At 45.4% G+C, this 22,626-nt stretch overlaps 1 protein-coding gene and 1 pseudogene across 5 annotated transcripts in view; one reads left to right on the top strand and one right to left on the bottom strand.

Annotated features, from left to right (window-relative positions):
• Positions 1-22,626, bottom strand: part of TET3 (tet methylcytosine dioxygenase 3) — a 105,699-nt gene that overhangs the window by 63,328 nt on the left and 19,745 nt on the right. The gene's annotated exons all lie outside the window — the stretch shown is intronic.
• On the top strand, positions 491-590 carry LOC121019323 (uncharacterized; annotated as a pseudogene).

Here is a 22,626-nt window from a genome sequence, read left to right on the forward strand (position 1 = left end):
AAGGGTTCATCGCAGCATTACTCATAAAAACCAAATTGTGGAAATACTTTTAAGTGCCCACCAACCAGAGGGACAAAAGAATATTATACAGCAGTGCAAACAAATGAACCACAGGAACACAAACAAATCTCAGAAACTACACTGAGTTAAAAAAAAAAAAAAAAAAAGTAAGCCTCGGAAGACTACAGACTACCAATTCTACAAAGCTCAAACAAAAAAATAAAATTAAATGTATAAGATTTAACAAAATGTATGTAATTAAAACTTGTTTTTAAAGCAAGAGAATGATAAACACAAAATTCAAGGGATTGGTAACCTCGGTAAAGAAGGGGTACAGGGCTAGGGGAAACACCCAGGTGGTTTCAGTGATGTTGGCAATGTTCTAGTTTTTATCTTGGGTAGGTACTTCACATGTGTGCATTATCATGCTTTATCTGTTTAACGTACGTAAAACACTAGGTCAAGTATGTTTCAAATAATATGTAAGAGTGCTCGCTTTGGTAGCACATACTAAAATTGGATACAGAGAAGATGAACATGGTCCCTACCCAAGGATGACACCCAAATAATACGTAAGAACAGTTATAATACATACTACTTCATCAGTACATGTATAACTGCTTAAAACGATTAAAAAAAAAATAAGAACGTTTTGGGGTGCCTGGGTGGCTCAGTCGGTTAAGGGACCGGTTCTCGCTTTCAGCTCAGGTCATGATCTCAGAGTTCCTAAGTTCCAGGGCCAGGATGTCCAAACAGCCTAGCGTTTGCTCGGGGCTATGCTACAAGTGCAGAGCCTGCTTGGGATTCTCTTTCTCCCTCTCTCTCTGCTCCTGCCCAGCTCACGCTTGCATGCTCTTTCTCTCAAAATAAATAAGCAAACGTTAAAAAAAAAAAAAAAAAGAGCATTTTTCTAAAAACACAGGGAAATGTCTGAAATGAAAAAAGAAACTCAAGAATGTACTTGTACTCATAAATAGATGCTTCCTGAGGGTTTTTATGACGGGGAAGTGTTTATACACTATTTGAAGTGGAAAAACGAAACAAGATTCAAAATATTGCCCAATTTAAGAATTCAGTTCTGTCCACGATGCACGCTTGTGCACACACACAAAACACCAAGGGAAAATACGCAGAAATGTTAACAATGCTCATCGCATGGTAGTATAGAATGGGAATATTTTCTTGTTCATAGTCCCCATAATTCATTTGAAGCATCAGATTTTTATTTAAGGGGAAAGTGTTAGAATAGAGTAGGTACAACACACCTGAAACCTCACACACACTACGCTTGAACAAAGACTGGAAGGGGGCTTCAGGGAGAGGAATTTGTGGATGAAGTTTCTTCTTGCTATTTCTGTTGCTACGGAGTTGTTTGTATTACCCATCTCCCCAACACACACACACACACACACACACACACACACACACACACACACACACAGGGAGGGAGGGAGGGAGGGAGGGGAGGGGAGGGGAGGGGAGGGGGGGAGGGAGAAAGTAGGAAAAATCCTACAAGATGAGCGCACTCTGAAGGGGAAAACTGGGTGTGGGTGAGGTGGGGTGAGGAGCCTGAAGTTCCCCGCCCATCAAAAGTTCTCTGTAGCTCGCTGTGCTCCCACCAAGGTCCAAGGTAAAGCCCCACCACGCAGCGCCCGCACGGAAGCCTCCTCCCCCAGCAGCGCCATCCTCAGCCGGAGCGACCCGGCAGCTGGCCGGGTGCGTGCTGGGTGGGGGCGGGGAGCCCAGTCCAGGCGCCGCCCCCTGATCTGTGGCCAACGCGGCCAGCTCTCCCGACGGAAGCCCCTGCCTCGAGCAGCCGGTGGCGGCCCGGCCAGGGGCCAGCGGGGAGGAAATCGAGCCGACCACATCTGAGGCCTGGCGAAAGGCGCAGCAGCTGCCTCCGAAGCCGCCAGCGCACGAGAACCAGGGCAGGACGAAGAGGCGGCTCCTTGGCCAGACAGCAAAACACACACACACATAAACACACACACACACACACACGCACGCACGCATACACGCACACGCACGCACGCGCCCCTCCAGCAGCCGCTGGGGCCATCGGCCAAGCCACGCAGTGCACGTCCAGACAAGCCCCCATCAACCCCCAGCGAGGCTGGGCACTCCCACAGCTCCACCCACCCGACTGCCCATACCCGGTTCTCACCACCCACCTCCCACCCCCAAGTCTAAACGTGGAGGAAATGAGAAAGCAAACCCGCCATCGCCACAGTCTGATGAGCACCAACCCTGACCAACAGCCCCATGCACTTTCCCTAAAGGTACCCCAAAGCGTACAAAACCTACTGGCCCTTCAGGTGTACCAAAGGACAAGGCTGATGATGAGAGCAGCTAACAGTTTTGAATGCCTCGTGCGAAACCGTGGATTAAGCAAGTACTTTCATGTCCAAATGTAACCTTTTCAAGTCTTCCAACAACCCAACATCCATTTTAGTGGATAAGCAAATAAATAAGGCACAGTTAAGGAACATACTCCAAGGCTCAACGCTGGTGCGAGGAAAGCCCAATCTAACAGCGGAGGGAAGTGTGCATGCCCCTGGCCAAGCTTCTCATCTATTGAGAACGAGCTCCCTTATGTGCAGGAGAGTCTCGCAATCCATGGATTTCAGCCTCCCTCGGACCCCTGTCAAGTGAGTTTGCCCCCAGTCATTCCTTTCCCAAGGACTCAAGAGGCCTTACATTTTTTCATTCAACAACAACAAAAACTTTAAGCCACCACCCAAAAATCTGGAGGAAAAGTAGATTTTGGCAGAGGGGCCTCCAGCCATCAGTCATAAGACTGACTTCCCATGGTTGGCTAGGAAATGGAAAGGGGTGGGGGTGGCACTGCCACTTAGAAAAGCCTGGTGATGGGAAATTAGGGAATGCAGCTAAATTCTATTTATCCTAAACCCCTGGGGGAAAAAAAATCACTCAACATATCTCAGTATAAAGTCTCATTTATACTACATATTTTTGGTTTCAATGGTAAAAATAAGCAAATAGGTAGATAGGCAAGTAGGCAGATACATGTATCAAAGGCAATAAAGATCCTGCCATCTCGCTCCTAGGAATTCAGGTTTATAAATTTGCACTTCAAAAAATGTTCTCTACACATCAGTGAAAATTGAAAACTCTGGATGAGGGGAACAGTCTGGTACATAACACAATTCAATGGAATATTATACAGTCATCAAAAACCATAAAGTATGAACACGAAGGAAATGCTAAAATGGACAGTAAAAATAGAATACCACACTATATGAAGATTATTACTACAACTATGTAAAACCATGCAGAAAAATGACAAAAGAGGGAAGACAGTCTTTTTAAAAAGCAGAAACAGCTAGAGTGGCCCCATAGAATAATAAAATTTCACCTACTGATGCCATCAGCACATCATAACATTCACAGCTGTCATACATGCATACATATGTATTAATTCACGTATCCTTCCAACAAACGTGTGTTGAGTACTTACAACATGAATGCTACTTTTAGGCACTGGGGACGCAGCAGTGAATGAGCAGTCTCTGCCTCATGAACAGAGACTTTTTAGATGTTTGGATTTGTCTTAGATCTCATTCAAAGGAAAGTTCCTTTAGGACAGACCCGTACCACTATCTCTAAAATGTGTATGGCAGCATTAATCTATGGTATGCACTCTGTGGCTTTGAATAGGTGATGAAAGCATTGAAAACTGATACTAATTATGAGTTTATCTCTGAATGAAGCTGCCCTTTGTGCGGTTGCTGTTAGAATATCACAGCCACTCTAAAACTCATTACAGAGCCAAGGAAAACTCTGGTGGATGACCCAAAAGAATAAAGAGAGGTTCTAAAAATAGAATGATAAGAAAGGTAAAGAAGAGGTTCAACAGAAGACGCCGAGGGAGGTGGAAGAACAGGAGTTTCTGTCCCTGAAAAGTGGAAAGTAAGTAAAAACTAGGAGCTCCCATTTCCCAGAGACAACTACAGTTTATATCTGGTGCCTTTTTTTCCTATGCAACATGTACTTCGTTTATAAAATTGGGATCACTGGGGGCGCCTGGGTGGCTCAGTCGGTTAAGCGGCCGACTTCGGCTCAGGTCATGATCTCGTGGTCCGTGAGTTCGAGCCACGTGTCGGGCTCTGTGCTGACTGCTCAGAGCCTGGAGCCTGTTTCAGATTCTGTGTCTCCCTCTCTCTGACCCTCCCCCTTTCATGGTCTGTCTCTCTCTATCTCAAAAATAAATAAATGTTAAAAAAAAAATTAAAAAATAAAAATTAAAAAAAATAAAATAAAATTGGGATCATTGAATATATTCGGGGTTTTTAAATGTTTTTTAATTTCGGTTTTAAATAAATTCGGGGTTTCTTCCCTTACTGTATCATAGGTATTTTCATAGTGTCAACTCTTCTTCAAGAGTTTCACTGCGGACAGCTGCACTGCCTTCCCTGGCACGTTTGTGGGGTACACACACACACGGTATACGTATATAGAACACACGCAGGGCATACATATAACCCCTCAAGTGAATGCCGAGGTTCCCTTGTGTTTTTGTTGCATTCCCATGGCACAGACTGACTACGGGGGTAGTTTCTTTCCTTATCCTCCTGCCTCTGTTTGGGGTTGTGATTCCTCTGAGGACAGGAATGGACAGTTGGCACAAGTCAGGGCTCTGGTCAGCTGAACGGGTAGACGCTACCAGCCCCAAAGGCTGTAGGTAACAACCCTGACAACAAGTAGGATTTAACTCACGTTAGTACAAGCGTTTCATCTCATTTCAGTGACAGTTCACTAGTTATGTCTCTGATCTGCCTTTGGGGAGGAATATTACACAGCCATAAAAAGGAAGGATGTCCTGGTACATGGTACAACATAGATGAACCTTGAAAATATCACATTAAGTGAAAGAAGTCAGACACGAAAGGCCACATACTGTATGACTGCATTTACATGAAACGTCCAGATTAGGCAAATCCATAGAGACAAAAAGACTAGTGGTTGCTGGAGAACAAGGATGAGGTAAATGCTATTGAGTAGTTTCTTTCTGAGGTGATGGAAATGTTCTGAAAGAGAAGTGATGGTTGCACAACTCTCAATATACTCAAAATCACTGAATTATACACCTTACATGGTATGTGAATTGAATCGCAATAAAACTGTAATTAAAAAAAAATCTTTTCAAGAAAACCTACATCTCCATTTCTGTAAGAAGCTCCAGGACAAAAGCAGAAACAACATGTGCTCAAGAGAGGATGGCTGAGCTGGTGAGCCCACTGCAAAGGTGAAGGGTAAGGGACAGAGGAATGTCAGGAACCTTAATGGAAACTCTTCTTTGTAACTCTTTCACAAGGATCTGACACTTCCTTTATTTCCCCATTGGGTCACAGTGAAAGTGAAAACAAGGGAGGTCTTAACTCGGGGTGAGTGCTGGTGGTCAGGAGGGGGAGACCACCTTCCACTCCACCACCACACTTAGAAAGGAAAAGCTCTTCAGCACAGCAGGGGCATGGTACCTCCTATGAGGCGCAGAAAGCAGGCCGGTGTGGCCACGAGCTGTGTGCTGAGAAAGAAAGAGATGGCCACTGAAGATGCACAGGAAGGGCCCCCAAAACCAAGAATCACTGACATAAACTCCACTGATCAGCTGAGCAGTCTTAGGCAACAGTCATGACATATAGGTTGGTTCAAAAGATCCTTACTGAAGAAGGAGGAAAACAAGAATGAGAAGAAGAAGAAGAAAAATTGGGAAAGGGTATCTGCAAGAGGTTGAGTAAAATTAAAGCAAATAAGACAGAGAATATATATTAAGCAATCAGCATGCCCTGAAAAAGTGTAATGCAAACCATTTTGTTGAAAAAACGAATCATGTTTTTAATATCCACAATATAAGAGGGTACTGCTACTGCCAGATAACCTTGCAGTCAACTACCTGCTAAGTGTTCCCCCTGTCACGTGAATGACTGCTCTAGAACCTCCCCGGGAGGAGCTGGGGCAGGTGAGCAGGTGACTTACATCCTCAGGCCCAGCTTCAAGACATATCCCGAGCTCCCACTTCGGCTGGAGATGAACAAGTCCTAGCCACCAACCCCAAAACTGCCAGGGGAGGGAGATTAAAAATCACATCCCCAACCCGAGGGTGTCACTCCTCAGAAAGCAGCTGCCGTGCCCCACCCAAGGCCATAATCCTTGGTCCTCAGCTTGTTCTCAAGGGAAAGGCTGGGCCAGTTTTAAAGTCCCTCTGTCTCCCCAGCTATGGCCTTGATCTCTGGCCAACACCGAATCAGCTAGGAAAGGGGTGGGGGTGGGGCTCTGTGGCCTGGCACTACAAAGACAGAGGGGCAAAGCCAAAGGCAGAAGGCGGCAGGTGGCTGATGATAAAGACCTAGCAGCAAGGTATTCACCTGGAGCTGGGGGGCATGTGAGCAGGACAGCACTTCAGCAGAGATACAAGCTGGCCAGCCCCGCTTTTCTAAGATTGTCTTACATAGCCCTGGATAAGTCATTTTATCTCTAGGCCTCAAATTCCTCATCTGCTTTTAAAAAATTCTTTATAAATGTCAGGAAAATCTGAGGATCTGCTCTAGATTGAAGGAGACAAAGAAACCTGAGCACACAGAATATGTGTGACCTGGGTTTGTTTTTTTTTCCTACAAAAGGTTGTGACAATGGGGAAAATGTGAACAAAGCCTATAGATTAGTTTATTAATGTTAATGTTAGTGTTCGTAAAGTCTGTAGATCAGGTCTGTAGCAGTAGTGTATCTATGTTAATTTCCTGAGTTTGATCATGGCGCTGCAGTTTTTTATGTGATTTTAGAAAATTCACATTCGGGACACCTGGCTGGATCATTCGGTAGAACCTGTGACTGTTGATCTTGAGGTTGTAAATTCAAGCCCCGTGTTGGGTGTGGAGATTACTTAAAAAATAAAATCTAAAAAAAAAAAAAAAAGAAGAAGAAGAAGGGGCACCTGGGTGGCTTAGTTGGTTAAGAATCAGATTCTTGATTTCAGCTCAGGTCATTATCTAATGGTTTGTGAGTTCGAGCCCCACACTGGGCTCTGCACTGAGGTCAAGGAGCCTGCTTGGGATTCTTGGGATTCTCGGTCTCCCTCTGTCTCTGCCCCTCCCCCGCCTGCATGTGTGCTCTAGCTCTCAAAAATAAATAAATAAACATTAAAAAAGAAAATCCACACTCAAGTAGTTAGAAGTGAAAGGCATCATGTCTGCTACTTACTTTCAAATGGTTCAAATAAAAATTACGGAGAAAAAGAAAACAAAGCAAATGTAGTAAAATGTTAACATTTGGAAATCTGAGTGAAGAGAATTCTTTGTACATCCTTGCAACTCTTCTGAAACTCTGAAAGTATGCCAAAATTAAAATAGTTTTTAAAAGAATTATGTTACTAGATGATTGCTAAGACTCTTCTAGTTTCTGTAAAAAGGTAACATTCTCCACATTTTACAGACAAGGAACAGGAAACAGGAAGAGGTCAGCTCCTCAGCAGCAGGAGGGCTCTACAACTAGGGTCTCTGACTCAAGTCCTCCCTCCACCCAACCCCCAGATCTTCCTACCAGCAAAGGACAATGAGCCCCAGACACCACCTCAGATACTGGACAAGAACCTCAGAGCATAAGGCAATTAAGAAAGGGGCCACCTGGACAATGTCCGGGAGGCTGTCAAGAGAAGCAGAAAGCTTCGGAAAACAGACCACCCTGCTCTCCTCCCAAGATCCCTGCCCTCCACATGCACAGGGCACAGACAGTTCCTCTCATGCACACCCCACAGGCTAACCAGAGGCTTCAGCAACACAAGTGCACAAACTCCACCAGAACACAGCCTGGACAGGCAAGCACGGCAGCCCTCAGCCCCTCTGACGGAAATAACACAACATCTGGAAATCCTGTCAGTCTCCTAAATAAATCTAGGGTCAAGGGGGAAAAAAGAAATAAAAATCACAATTACATTGATTTACTATTTATGCTACCTGTATGGGTCATGGTAAGTATGTACATTAACTATCATTAGTATATAAACTGATATGGGTATAAAAATAGAGTGGTTTCTGTGGAAAAAAGTCACAACTGCAGATGTGAAGATTAATGTCAATGAAAACAACTATTAACAGGGAAAAATTCTATATCCTTCTAAAACTGCTTCTATAAATAACTTTTGGTAAATATGAAGGAAATAAGTTAAGGCTCAATCCAAGAAGTTAGAAAATAAAAACTTTAAAAATGTAGGAAAGGAGCACCTGGCTGGCTCAGTCAGAGGAACATGCTGCTTTTGATCTCAGGGTCGTGAGTTTGAGCCCCATGTGGGATGTAGAGATTACTTAAATAGAACTTTAAAAAAATAAAAATAAATAAAAATGTAGGAAAAAGGAATCAGTAGACAGAAATAGTTGATTAGAAAACAAAATGTAGTAGTATTTATAAATGGAATCTAAGAGATGGCTCTCCAAAAGGCCACTAAAATAAACAAACTTCTGGCAAAGCGATCATTTGAAAAATAAAAATATAAATAAACAGGGCTGAGTTGCCTGGGTGGCTCAGTCGGTTAAGCGTCTGACTTTGGCTCAGTTCATGATCTCACGGTTCGTGGGTTCAAGCCCCGCACTGGGCTCTGTGCTGACATCTCAGAGCCTGAAGCCTGCTTGGGAGTCTGTGTGTGTGTGTGTGTGTGTGTGTGTGTGTGTGTGTGTGTGTGTGTGTGTCTCTCTCTCTCTCTCTCTCTGACCCTCTGCTGCTTGTGCTCTCTTTCTCTTTCAAAAATAAATAACATCAAAAAAAATTTTTTTAAATATATATAGGGGTGCCTGGTTGACTCAGTCGGTTAAGCGTTGGACTTTGGCTCAGATTATCATCTCACAAGCCCCACGTCGGGCTCCATGCTGACAGCTCAAAGCCTGGAGCCTGCTTCAGATTCTGTGCCTCCTTCTCTCTCTGCCCCTCCCCTAGCTCATGCGCGCGCTCCCTCTCTCTCTCTCCCAAAAATAAATAAACGTTGAAAAAAAAAAATATATATATATAAACAATGTTGGAAATGTGAAAAGGAATATAACTATTATCAGTAAATAAGACATGAAATGCATTACTAAAAGCTTTGAAAATATTAATGAAAGGACAATTTTCTAAGAGGTAGAAATATTGAAAGTATCAATCACAAGTAGAAATGTATCAGAGAACTACCTCCCCCCAAAAGGGCACCACACCCAGTAGTTATTACATTATTTTTCTAGCTCATAAAAATGGTGATCTCTTTTATTCTTTCATTTAATTCTCCCAGATCCCTATGAGGTAAGCACTATCTCTCTGTTTCACAGAAAAGGAATCCAAGGGCTCAGAGAGGCTAAAGCATTGTCTCTAAGTCACTGAGCCACACGTGGCTAACCTGGGACTCAGTCCCACAGCCTGACATTTCTGGGGTAAAGCCCAGAAAATTCTGTGTTCCAAAATGCTCAAGCACCTCTGTGATCAGCCAGGGTTAGAAACTTCTGGGCCCTTGCTACTTTGAGTGTGGTCCAACAAATAGCAGCATCAACCCCACCTGAAAGCTTGTTAGAACTGCAGAATCTCCTCTCTCTCTGGCCCCTCCCTCCCCCGCTCAGAAAGAAAGAGGAAGGAAGGAAGGAAGGAAGGAAGGAAGGAAGGAAGGAAGGAAGGGAGGGAGGGAGGGAGGGAGGGAGGGAGGGGAAAGGGAAAGGGAAAGGGAAGAAAAAAGAAAGAAATACAGAATCTCAGGCCCCACCCCAGACCTGCTGCATTGGAAAATGCATTGTAAAGAGATTCCCAGGTGATCTGGATGAACATTAAAATGTGAGAAGCACTGCTCTGTCCTATATCCACCTGCCCAATCTCCTTCAATTCCTTTTAAAATCTGCAAAAACAGTGCCTGTTCTGTGTAGCACAACCAAAAATATCAGTCAATAAGTCAACTGACAAACAACCGGAACTAGATTTGGTCGTATAACCATGTACCAAAAAAGTGTGACAAAATAAAACATTAAAAAATTAAAAGAAATGTCTAACATTTATCAAGGTCTGATAAAGACTTAATGCCACTAATATATGAAACTCTTACCCATAACAACACACCAAAAAATGGGCAAAAGAAATAAAAATATATTCACATAGAAGTGCCAATCCAACTAAACACAGCAATAAGAGATTTCAAATGTTATGCCAATTTTTATACCAATTAAAGAATAAAGGTTTTAAAACAAACATGTATTATTTTGTTGATAATCAGGGGGAAAATCAATTAAAATTAAAAAAAAAAAAACATATATATGATTGTTCTAGAAACACCAAAATATTAATAGGAATGCTAAGTGGTAAAATTATAGATGTTTCATTTTCTCCATTTGTTTATCTGAACTTCCTAGTTTTTCTGCAATGAATCTGTATTCTTTGTAACAGACAACAACAAAAACGTTTTACCTATTTCCTAGAGCCTGACCTTATTCTGAAATTTAACAGCTTTTACACTTAAGTCTCTTGGCTTTTCATGAGCCTTTGAACAATATGTGGCCTTTTCACAAATCAGTCTTACAGGCATGTCCTCTCAATCATCAAGTGCTGGAACCCCAAATAAACAGAGTCTTTTTACATTACTCTGCACCCTGGCAATACTCCAACCCCAGTGGGCACGGGAATCGCCTGTAGGAAGCCGGCTACAGATGCAGACCCCCAGGTCCTACCCTTAGAGATCAACCCTGTGTGTCCACAGAGGGGATATGGACACAGGTGGTACCCCAACTCCCTTTTGAGAAGCCCCCCAGCCTGCCAACAACCCTATGGGAGGGTAAGTGCAAAAAAGGGGAAAGTCTCAACTGGTTTAGAAATTGGGTGAACCGAGGGTCTCACAGGTTGTCAGGCAACTGGGTTCTCTTTCCACCCCTCCCCCTGCCGTGTGCGCACACAGGCTTGACCAGTCAACAGTCAGTGCTTCTGCTCTTTAAAGAGGGCAACAAGTGGGCAGGGGTAGGAAAAGCCTTCTCCAACAGGTGAGCTGAAGCCCTGAGGAGCCCTGCGTCGCAGCCTCCCTGCCAGAATGCGCTCTGCTCCGGGAGAAGGCATTTGGAACGGCTCCACGGGTTCACGGAGGTCCATCTGTCAGAGTTTCTGCTCGGCACCCTGAGAAGGCGGCTCCTCCAGAGCTGGCAAAGATGCAACCTGGCTGCCACGAGGGACCCTGGGACCTGGCATGGCACTGGCGGGGCCCGTGATGACCTCCTGCAGCCCTGGGGCTGCTCCCCTGCCCTAGGTAGGCAGTAGGAGAGGGAGTAAGGCACGGGTGGGGTGGGGGCCCAGGGAAGTACATCCCCTCCCTCCTGGACCTCTTGGGCATCCCCTGGTTCCACTGTTTCCCAGGGGACTCTGGCAGAAGAGCCAGAGAAAGCACTGCTCTCAGCTATGCCGCCTGAACATGAGAGAGGAGAATGAGCACAGACCACTGGCTAAATGCGAACCATTCACCGCTGCTGCAAACACAACCTGGTGACACACTGAACCAGATGCACCACGGCTGTTACTGAGATAGGGAAGCTCACAGCCCACCTCTAACTGGCGTTTCTGTTACATACACAAGCCGAGTTGAGCCCTCCCCCACCTTCTTTTTAGGCAGGGCCAGAGGCAGGAATCTGACAGCAGCAGGGATTCCCACGCCTCCCAGTCTGTAGCCTGATGCCCCGGGGAAGGAGGTTCGCAGGTCCCGGTGCACACAGCCCTTCCTAGGCAGGCAGGCAGCTCCAACTCCATCCTCGTTCTTGGGGCAGCAGAGCCCAGGGACCAGCTCCTATGGCACAAGTGCCACGGGGTCAGGACAGAGGGGCTTGCGCTGGCCAGCTCCATCAAGAGCTAGTGCCTCTCTAGGGGCACCTGAGTGGCTCCGTCAGCTAAGTGTCTGAGTCTTGATTTTGGCTCAGGTCATGATCTCACACTTTGTGCGATCGAGCCCCACAGGGGATCTGCACTGACAGCGCAGAGCCTGCTTGAGATTCTGTCGCTCCCTCTCTCTCTGCACCTCCTCCACTCGAGCGTACTCGCATGCACACATGTGTGCTCTCTCTCAAAAATAAATAAACATTAAAAAAAAAAACCTAGCGCCACTCATTCCCCAGTTACAAGTAGAAGCTTAAAATGCAAATGTGATGGGAAGGGTTAGCACATTGATAGGCTTTACCTAGAAGATACGTGGTGGAAGTCTTAGACTCTGGAGAACAGTAGGGCAAAGAAGAAAGATGCCAGCTTCCTCGAGAAAGAAGACCAGGGACACAGAAGTGGAGCCAATTTCACAAGTGGTCTTTACACGCTCCACTTTCAGCCTCCATGAATCTCCATCCCCAAAGAGCAGCCACTGGTAGGTCTGTGTTTTGTGCTACCTTCAGGTGTCTGGGAACCGAGGAGGCAAGTCTCCCTACTAGTTAGTACTAATGAGAGTTAATGACAAGTGGGCTGTTGGTCTCAGGGTAATTATAAGGTGTGGGTTCACAGGACTCCTCCCTAATGTCTGCCTGTGGGAAAACAGCCCAGGACCTTCTTTTTGCCGTGGGGGTCAGGCAGGTGCCCCATCTCTGTTATCCAGCTCACAGCCTCCAGGCTTGCAGCCAGGGCTGCTTTAGATTCTGCTCCTCAGACTGGCCCAGGTTGTCACACTTTGAGGAGGTGAAGCTCATTGCCTCTCTCATCAATTTGGTTCTACAGCCTTCATTAAAAGGATTTACTGCATGCTAGGCTTTGTGCCAGGTACTGGGAAACGAAATCGAGGAAGAAGAGCACCTCACCACAGAAACTCACACGAGGCCCTAAAGTACTGTTGCAGAGGTACCAACTTCGTGCATGGGGAATGGGGTAATGAGGGGCTGCTGGCGCCCAGGGAGTGGGAGTGTTAGGGACCGTATCACAGAGCAGGGGGCAAAAACCAGAACATTTCCACTATGTAGTGTGTAACACAGGGACACCTGGCTGGCTCAGTCGGAGGAGCATGCGACTGTTGATCTCAGGAATGTGAGTTCAAGCCCCATGCTGGGAGTAGAGATTACTTAACTAAATAAAAAAAAATTTAAGAGTGTAATAGAAAAAGTCTCATTCAGTACAGCAATAACAAGACCTACAACATCCTAGAAATGAACCTAATGAGAAGTGTGTAAGAGCCAAAACTTTAAAACTCGGGTTGACACACAAAAAAGACTAGAATAGATGGAAAGATATACTTCCCATTTCCTGGATACAAAGACTCGTTGTAAAGCTCTCCACTCTCCCCCAAATAACCTATAAATTCCATGTAATTCCAACAGAAAAATCACATTTTTCACAGAACTTGACAAGTTGTTTATAAACTTACTTGGAAAAGGAAATACAAAAGAAAAGCCAAAAAAAAGTGGAAAAAATGAGTTTTGGTTTTTTTTAACCCAACTGTTATATAAAAGCTGCAGTAATTAAGACAATAAAATACTGACATAGAATCAGCCAAATACTTCAATGGAACTGAAGAGAGGCCCGTGGGTGTGTAAGGTAGAATTATAAACCATTTGGGAAACTGTAAATATTCAATGAATAAACTAGAGATAATAGGCTTTCTGAGAAAAATTCAATCCCTATCTTAAATCATATACAAAAATTAATCTTGAACAAGTGACCAAAAAAACATATGTAGAAATAGGTAAATTACCACATCATTTATAATTGCAAAAAAAATGGAACTGTACATGTCCATCAATAGGAGTCAATTTAATTACAACAAACCTGTAAAATGAAAGATTCCACAGCCTCTTAAAAGGCTAAAAGAGACATACTGCCATGGAAGGACATCCTTCCATGGTAAAGTAGTAAGCTCAGATACTCATTCTAAAGTCTAGAAAGATATGTATGAATTATTAATAGAGATTACAATAGGATGGAGGAGAAATAGCAATCTTCAGTTTCTAATTTATATACTTTTATATTATTTGAGTTCATTAAATGGGCATATATTACTTTTACCTAAAGTCCAAAAGTTTATTTTCCATTTGGGAAAAAAAAGGAGTAATATTACTACTGGTTTCTAGGTCGAACTCCATTCCTTCTCTATTCCCAGGCCTTTACTGTTCTCCATGGAGTCAAGATAAAGGGTAAGAAAATCTATCCCCCAAGGTGTTGCACAGTCTCCCTTGAGTGTAACCCCTGGGCCAAATCATTTCTCTGCTGGCTTCAACAAGTTCAGGCTGAGGTACAGAGGGCTCCCCACCACACCAGACCCAGCTGGACGTGGAGAGGGGAGGTATGCCTTCCCAGTTGGGATCACTGTTGCCCTACACCCTGAGCTCTTGGGGGGAATACAGAAATGGAGTTTCAGTGGAGCACTGGAGAGTGTCCTCAAGAGATGCCCACGCTGTTTTTCCTAGCACTATGAATCCCTCTTTTACCCTACTGTCCTCTCCATCCTAGTGCAGTTTTCACAGCCTCAGGACATCAACTGGGCCATATCTTCCAGAAATGCATGAAAGAGGGACAGAGCAAGACTTGAACCTGCAGCCTAGCAGCTCAGCTAGGCCAGGAGTTTGGGTCAAAGTTCTATCTTCCTCCCCGAACACTTCACTGTCCTTAGCTTCTAGCTTCATCTTCTCTGATGCTAATGCAAGAGGCTTTTCTAAATACTACTAAAACTTCTATACGGGCCCAGGATATGCTCTGATCCCAGGCAGTAAGTTCAAATTGGCTTTGCTTAGGTTAAAAAAAATTTTTTTTCCTACAGGTCTGGCTGCTAAGCTGGTAAACTATTATTACTAGGTGCCCAGTAATGGAGACAAAGCCCCTGAAAGTAATCAAGTGCATTGTCTGGCCCTGCCATTGTTCCATGTACAGTGATGCTCCCTTGTTGGAAGGAAAGGGAGCCAGGCTGCATCAGGACTTGGTCTTCTCACACTGGGTGTGCCATCAGCATCTCCCCAAGAGCACTAGCACACATGAAATATAAAAACCTGCAGAAAAGGCCAGTAGAACTTAGAGGGAAAAGTCATATTTTTAAATGTGTCTGTGAGGGGCGCCTGGGTGGCGCAGTCGGTTAAGCGTCTGACTTCAGCCAGGTCACGATCTCGCGGTCCGTGGGTTCGAGCCCCGCGTCAGGCTCTGGGCTGATGGCTCAGAGCCTGGAGCCTGTTTCCGATTCTGTGTCTCCCTCTCTCTCTGCCCCTCCCCCGTTCATGCTCTGTCTCTCTCTGTCCCAAAAATAAATAAACGTTGAAAAAAAAAATAAAAAAAAATAAATGTGTCTGTGATTTAAAAAAAAAAAAAAAAGTAGAAAAAATAGAGCGTCTTACAGATCCAGCGGAGAGCCTAAAAAAGCACATACCAAATAAACCTAAGGAAAAGAAGACAACAAAGACCAAAGCAGAAAGTCATCCTTTAGAAAACCAGAAAGCATAAGTGACAGATCTATGTGCTTTTAAATTACATACAACACTTACAAAGCTAAGAAAGAAAAGAGAAAATATACAATGTTAGAAATTAAGAAAGCAAAAAAAAAAATCACACTGAGGGAACTGAAAAGCAACAATTGCATACACATTATGCTATTAAATTTGAAAATATTTCACTTTCATGGAAAACACAAAGTGAACGTTTTATACCAACAGCCATGGCAAGGGGTGGGGGTCACAAAGATGCAAAGACCCACCCTTCAAAAAAGGTACCAGGCTCAGATGGTTTCACCAAATCCTTAAGGAATGAAATTACTATTTAAACTGTATTATTTAAACGGTTCTAGAGCACAAAGAGAAAGTTTCACAATCCATTATATGAAGTTGCTATTACTCTAATACCACCATCTGACAATGAAAACACGAAAGGTAAATTATAATTCAATCTCATTCACAAAAACAAATGCAAAACTCCCACACTGATAAATCAAATCAAACAGCATGCTAAAATAAATACCCCATTACCAAGTATGGATTATTCAAGGAATGTAAAAATTGTGCAATATTAAGAAATGCGTTAACACAATTCATCCTATTAACAGGCAAAGGAGAAATATTTCACCTTCAAACCATGTTCAATATATTTGACGAAATGAAATATCCACTACTAATAGGGGAAAACTTCTTAAAATGGAATGAGAGAGGAGTTGACACAAAGACCTCAAACAATCAGCAATACCACGCTTTATGGGTAACACACTACAGACATTCACATTAGAGTGAAAAGGGAAAAAAAAAATCACTAAGGATCACAATGGCCTCTGCTCACTAAATACTTGCCAAATGAATTTAACATGGAAGGACAGTCTTAGGAAAGAGGCAGTAGTCTACTGACAACTGGATCAGCTCTGAAGTCAGACATCTCTGGCCTCAATTTCAGCTCTACCCCCTCGGGAAACCTCAGTCCTCGGTCACACTACTGGCCTGAATCTCAGTTTTCTTATCTGAAAGTTGGAGCTACGACCACCTGCCTCGGAGTTGTCCACAAAACTGTGAAAACTGCCCCATGCACCACACACATGATAAGCACTCAACAGACAGCATTACAGCTAGTTATTAACATAAAGTGAGCAATAATGCAGTAGGACTCCATTTTCATAAACAACACAAAACAAGTAGTTCACTCTTGAACAACTTGAGGTTAGGGGCACTGACCCCCATGCAGCTGAAAATCTGCATATGGCTTCTGACTCCCCAAAAAGTGAACTACTAATAGCCTACTGTGGACAGGAAGCCTTACTGATAACATAAACACTTGATTACCACGTAGTTTATATGTTATATATATGACACACCATGCACTTATAATAAAGCTGGAGAAAACATTATTACGAAAATCATAAGGAGGGGCCCCGGGTGGCTCAGTCGGTTAAGCATCCGAATTCAGCTCAGGTCATGATCTCATGGTTCATGAGTCTGAGCCTCACACTGGGCTCTGTGCTGACAGCACAGAGGATCCTCTGTCCCCCTCTCGCTGCCCCTCCCCCCACTCATGTGCTCCCTCTCAAAAATAAACATTAAAAAAAAGAAAATCATAAGGAAAACACATTTACAGTACCATGCTGTATTTACTGGGGAAAAAAACATAGAAGTCCACATATAAGTGGACCCACACAGTTCAAACCCATCTTGTTCAAGGGTCAAGTATGTGCACAAAGTCTAGAGGAACACTAGTTAACAGTGGTTAACTGGGTTGTGAAATTATGGGCAAATTCCCCTCCTGTCTATTTTCTTTTTTTTTTTTTTTAATTTTTGATGTTTACTTATTTATTTTGAAAGAGAGCACACGTGCGCACACATGCCCATGAGTTGGGGAGAAGCAGAGAAAGAGAGGGAGAGAAACTCCAAGCAGGCTCCACGTTCAGTGCAGAGCCTGAGGCAGGTATTGATCCCATGTCCCATGAGATTATGACCTGGGCCAAAATCAAGGATCGCTTAACCAATTGAACCACCCAGGTGCCCCATGCCTATTTCTATTTTCTAATTTCTCCAAAGAACATGTATTATCTGTAAAACAAAAAAGAGAGAACAAAAAGCCAAACAACGATAACAGATTTTTGGGTTTAGCCAAGATTAAGGACTGGCAAGCCTAAAGGCTAAGGTGGAAAAGGAACTAAAGGTGATAGGGGAGTAACACAGGGGAGGGGCTGGCAGGCTTCCTCTGCCCTGGGTCCTATCATCAGGAAACCCGCTCAGTTTCAGGAGCACCCACACAGGCATGGAACGATGCTCCTGGCAGAGGACGAGCTGAAGCCCTCCAGGCCCAAGGCCAGCACACCGTGCTGTACCATGCATATCCTGACCTGACTTTGCGCAACGACACAGAAATTCTGGGTGGTGGGAATGGAGTGAAAGTACTCATTTCTTAAGCCAGATGCTGGTTTTACAGGTGTGTTTACCTTGTGAAAATTCACCAAACTGCATACAGCGTGTACCCTTTCATGTGTATGCTATACTTCAATAATTTTTTTTTCATTAAAAACTGAGAGGAGAATACTGTTTCTATCATCTGCCACAGAGTCTCCCTCTTAAATTCTGCTTTTAATAAATATGAACTCATGGATCAGTTTCATGGAACAGAACATTTAATCCAGTATTTTGTCTGACATGTCTCGTCTTAATCTTTCCAGACTCTATTGATTACTACTAAAATTAGCAATGAACAAGAAAAAAAATTCTGGGGCAGTATGGGAGACACAAGAAAAGCCAAACAGGATGAGGGCAGTGGCTTTCACCCTGGACACACATTTGAATCACCTGAGGAGTCCTGAAAGATGCTGGTGCCTGGGCTCTACTCCACACTAATCACACCAGACTCTCAGGGGCTGGGGTCCAGGCATTGATACTTCCTTTTTTTTTAAGTTCCCCTGATGATTCTAATACTCAGTAGTGCTGAGAAACACTAAACTAGCTGAAGCAGAGGGACTGGACACTCTCTCAGCAAGTTTAAGCATGGTCCCTGTTTGTCCTGGTGGAGGCTATGAGGGGAGTGGGAGCAAGTGTTTAGGGGCTGAAGTGCCCTGGCACCCTCCCAGGTCCTCCTCCACATCCCAGTTCCCCCAGACCTCAGACAGAGACCAGTGGGGAACAATGCCCCCATGTGAAGGAGGCAGCCGCTGAAGAGTGGGGGAGGAGCTTCCCAAGGGTTGGACGGTTGGACACAGAACCCTGGGTTCTGGCCCCCAGCCGAGTGTTCAGAGGGCCCTGGACCACTTGCCAGTACAGCCCCAAGACATGTACCACTGCAACCACACAACCCCAGAGCTAAGCCCTAACTACTACCCAGGGTCCAAATGACACCACTGGGAACCCACAGCTGGAAAACAGGAAACCGAGGAAAAATAACAATTAGAAGATAGGCCACAGGGCAGAGGTCAGCATATAGCTCAACCATCACATAGGACCTGGCTCTGGGACAAGTGGCAGGGCCAATGAGGAGGGGATGCCCCAGGGCCAACCTGCCCAGAGTTTCCAACACTAACCTCTGGGGCCCCCATATCACCCTCATGTTGCAAGCACCCTACCTAAATGTGTGAGAGGAACACACGTCTGACCCTAGCAGACAGCTATCTTGGCCCAGCAGACCCACAGCATTTTATAAGTTCCTAGATAGAACCAGGATGTAAGGAGTCCCTGGCCCATACCACACTAAGCAGCCCCCTCAAAGGACCTCTCTTCTCAGTCTAGAACTTAGGGATGAGCTGAAACCACAAAGAGCGAGACCGGGGGTGGGCTGAAGCCATGAACAGTGTTCTAGGATGGAGAACACAGCAGGGGAATAGAAAGGGATGTGTTGCACCAAGAAGAACAGAATGGGCATCTCCAGGGCACAGCCTCCCCCACTCCACTGAAAATCCATCTCTGTGTGCCCACGAGACCTCAGGGTATAGGGCAACAGAGATTCCACTTGGGAAGGGAGTCTCTCCTCTCTGGATCCAGCAGAGCCTGGCGGTCAGAGGGAGCTCCCTGTACCCAGCCTGAACTTGTTCAAGTCAGCAGAGAAATGATTTGGCCCAGGAGACCTGGGCCTTGTCCCACATTCAAGGACGAAGGTAGAGCAGAGAGTCTGTCTGGGGATGCAGAGAAGACTCTCAGCCCAGCACCATTCCAGGGTCTCTGCCTCTGGCGGAGTTACTCCCCCCCCCCCCGCCCTAGTTCTTCCACCTTATGCAGAGAAGCCAGCAGGAATCAGGGATGGAGACTTCCTAAGGTATAGGACAGTGGACGGGCAGAAACAGCTCCTTCTGTCTAGCAGGGCTGGGAACCAAGGCCCACAGGCTAAAAGAGCAGAGAAGAACGTTGGGAAGGAGACATGGGTGCATGCTGAAGAAGATGCAAAGCAGGAAAACTCAGTCAACAGGGCAGAGAGTTTAGGAGCTCACCGTCAGGGACAAGTTGCACACCCTTTCAATGTCTTTGTTCCCCTGGCAAAGCCCATGAGGTTAGGATTACATGTGAAAAATGCTTGGAGGCGGGGTTGAGAAATCCAATTACTTAAGCACCAAGGGCATAAGAGTTCCAGGCCACAGAAGTAACCAGGATTTGCTCAGACCCTAATCTTACTGTCCTTAGGATGTTTGCCTCTTAAGGACTATTTCTGTGGCAAGACAGTGTTCCCTATACCTTAGCCCCTGCCCCCGCTTTCCTCTAGGATGAGGCAGCCAGGGTAGTAGGAAATCAATTAAAAATTTTTTTTTGTCTAGCCTTCAGCATCCTAAATGGAGAGGCCAAACATCCTCAGCAGAGAAGTAAAACAAACTTTGCAGAGCATGCAGGGGGGAGATGGGATAAACTAGGAGGGAGAGACCCAAACTCATGCAATCAAAAATGCTGGGATGTCTGTCCTTACAGGAAATCAGGGCAGAATTTGTGATCAGCCCTCAGATGAAAAGGGCTCCATTTCTGGATGACTGGGAGCCACCACATGGAAAAAGCTCAAAACGCAAGGTGCCTTGCCTGAAGCGATGGACCTTTAGTGTCTCGCAGGGCACGAGTCAGCTCTGGCATCTACAGGAAACCTGGCCTCCCCTTAACCATTCTCTTCCTTCAAGGCATGGAGTACAGGCACACATGCACGCGCACACTCTTGCCCCTTCAGGGGGCTCCACAGGTTCTGACACTTCTCCATCAGAATCTGAGACGTGCAGAGAAGAAAGGGCAAACAGGAAGCTTCCTTATCTACAGAAGCTGGAGAGGCAAGTAAATCTTTCGAGGTACTCAGGAAGAATCTCTGGGATAGCAAGATCTTTATTCTTCCAAGAATCCTCCAGATGAACAGTACTGAAAAGAGGGGAAGTCATGTCCAGAAAGGAGTGGGGGGAGAGGGTCAAAACAGAGACCCTCTGCTCTCTCAGAAGCAAAGTTGAGAAGTAATGCAGTTCAGGGTATGGCCCATAAACTGTTTATCACTAGTCCACAACTCCTAAAGCCATCATAGCGATATGAACCTGCCGCAACATGCAAGAGCATGTCCACTGGACACACCCCATCCAGTGGCTCACAGACCAATCCGAATGGTGAACTCCCAAGGTGAGCCCTGCCTGGCACAAGCTGCAAACTCCTTGTACAAAGTAGGACCGTGTTTCCATTTGCAACATTTTGGGTGTTAAGAAAAAAAGAAAACTGGCACTTTGTGCCACACTGAGTTTGAGAAAAACTAACTTTGGGTAACCCCTTCATTTCACAAAGAAAATGGAAGTCCAAGGACACTAAGTACCCCCAAGCTAAATGACAGCACCCAGACACCGGAGCAGCGTTGGGAACAGAAAGGAGAAGAAACCAGACAACTGCACTTCTCAGCTTCCTCTTCGCAGCCAGTGGTCTCCATGGGAACCCCAATGCAGGAAGGGCTGCAGGACCCACATACTCCCACTGAGTAGGGGGCAATTCAGGGTTCAAGGCAGAATGTGCAGACACAGTATTTAGATTCTGCTTTACCTGAATCTCAAACCCAACACATCCATACCCAACACTTTCCTTTCAAAACTAAGCTTTCTTCCCAGCTGTTCAATTCCTGACCCCACTACCCTAATAATCTGTAAGCACCAGATCCCGGAAACACTAACTTACTGAAAACAAGGCTGGTGTGTGGATTCTTCCGGCACAGTCCCTTGAGGTCCACCGAACCAGTATGAAAGCAAACATACAGAGCTAGGAGCTAGGCACAGCTCGGGGTGAAGGGGTTGGTCAGCCACGTGCAAGTTCACAGCCCCATACACAAAGATCAAAAGCCTTTACTACATAAAAAAACAAAACTCGCCAATGCTGGTTTTCCCCCTCAGAGTTATGAGTGTTGGTGATTTAGTCAATGTCTCTTGCTTCCAATGATATGGTGAAGATCAAATAATGATTTCTCTCTTTTTTTTTTTTTTTTTTCAGGATCTAGTATTGCACCTAGAACATGGTAAATGCTCATAAACACTGAAAGACAAAGGGAAGAAAAAAGGGAGATAGAGTGAGTGGGGTCACAGTCCTTCAAATCTCACCCTCTGAGCCATTCCTGTCCCCTATTTGCCCAAAGGCTTCTTAAACTAACCCCCAAGGAAGTCACCTCCTTCTCAGAAGCTGCACACATGCTGGGAACAAGGGGGAGTCCTCAGCTGACTGCCAGATGCGAGAGTGTGAGAGGAAATGAGGCCAAAAGCCCAAGAGGTCAGGGTGGGAAAAAGAGAACTGGGAGACCCGGAAGCTCAGCCAAACCAAAGCCCCTCCCCATGCTCCCTGCCCCCCACCTCCAGCCAGCCAAACCCCTTGCTAGGGAGGGGACTGGGAGGGGCGGGAGGGGACTTGGCAGGACCACAAAGACCATTTCTAGCAGCTGGAGGGAACCCAGAGCCCAGGCCCCTCCTCAGCAAGCCCAGCAAGAGGGCCACCAGAGCCCTCACTGTGATCCCTGTGCCCTGGCAGGCAGGAAGGCTCTCCCTCCGGCTCACTCACACATCTATCCTGCAATGTCCTCTCCCTTCCCAGGACATTCAAAAGTGGTTGGGGTCACTAAGGAGGTGGGGCTCTGAGACTCTAACTGCAGTCCTTATCACGTGGGGCGGGGGAAGCCCTCACTCTCTCCATTCTCAAACTCCACTCTGAAGTCCTCTGTGCTCCATTCGCTTCCTGCACTCGCCTACTTCTGTATCTCCCCAAGTTCACTGCTGCTTGTAAACTTACCTGGGGGGGGGGGGGCAAG

The sequence above is a fragment of the Herpailurus yagouaroundi genome, unplaced genomic scaffold, assembly GCF_014898765.1.
Source record: "Herpailurus yagouaroundi ecotype Mexico unplaced genomic scaffold, PumYag 221, whole genome shotgun sequence".
Taxonomy (NCBI): Eukaryota; Metazoa; Chordata; class Mammalia; order Carnivora; family Felidae; genus Herpailurus; species Herpailurus yagouaroundi.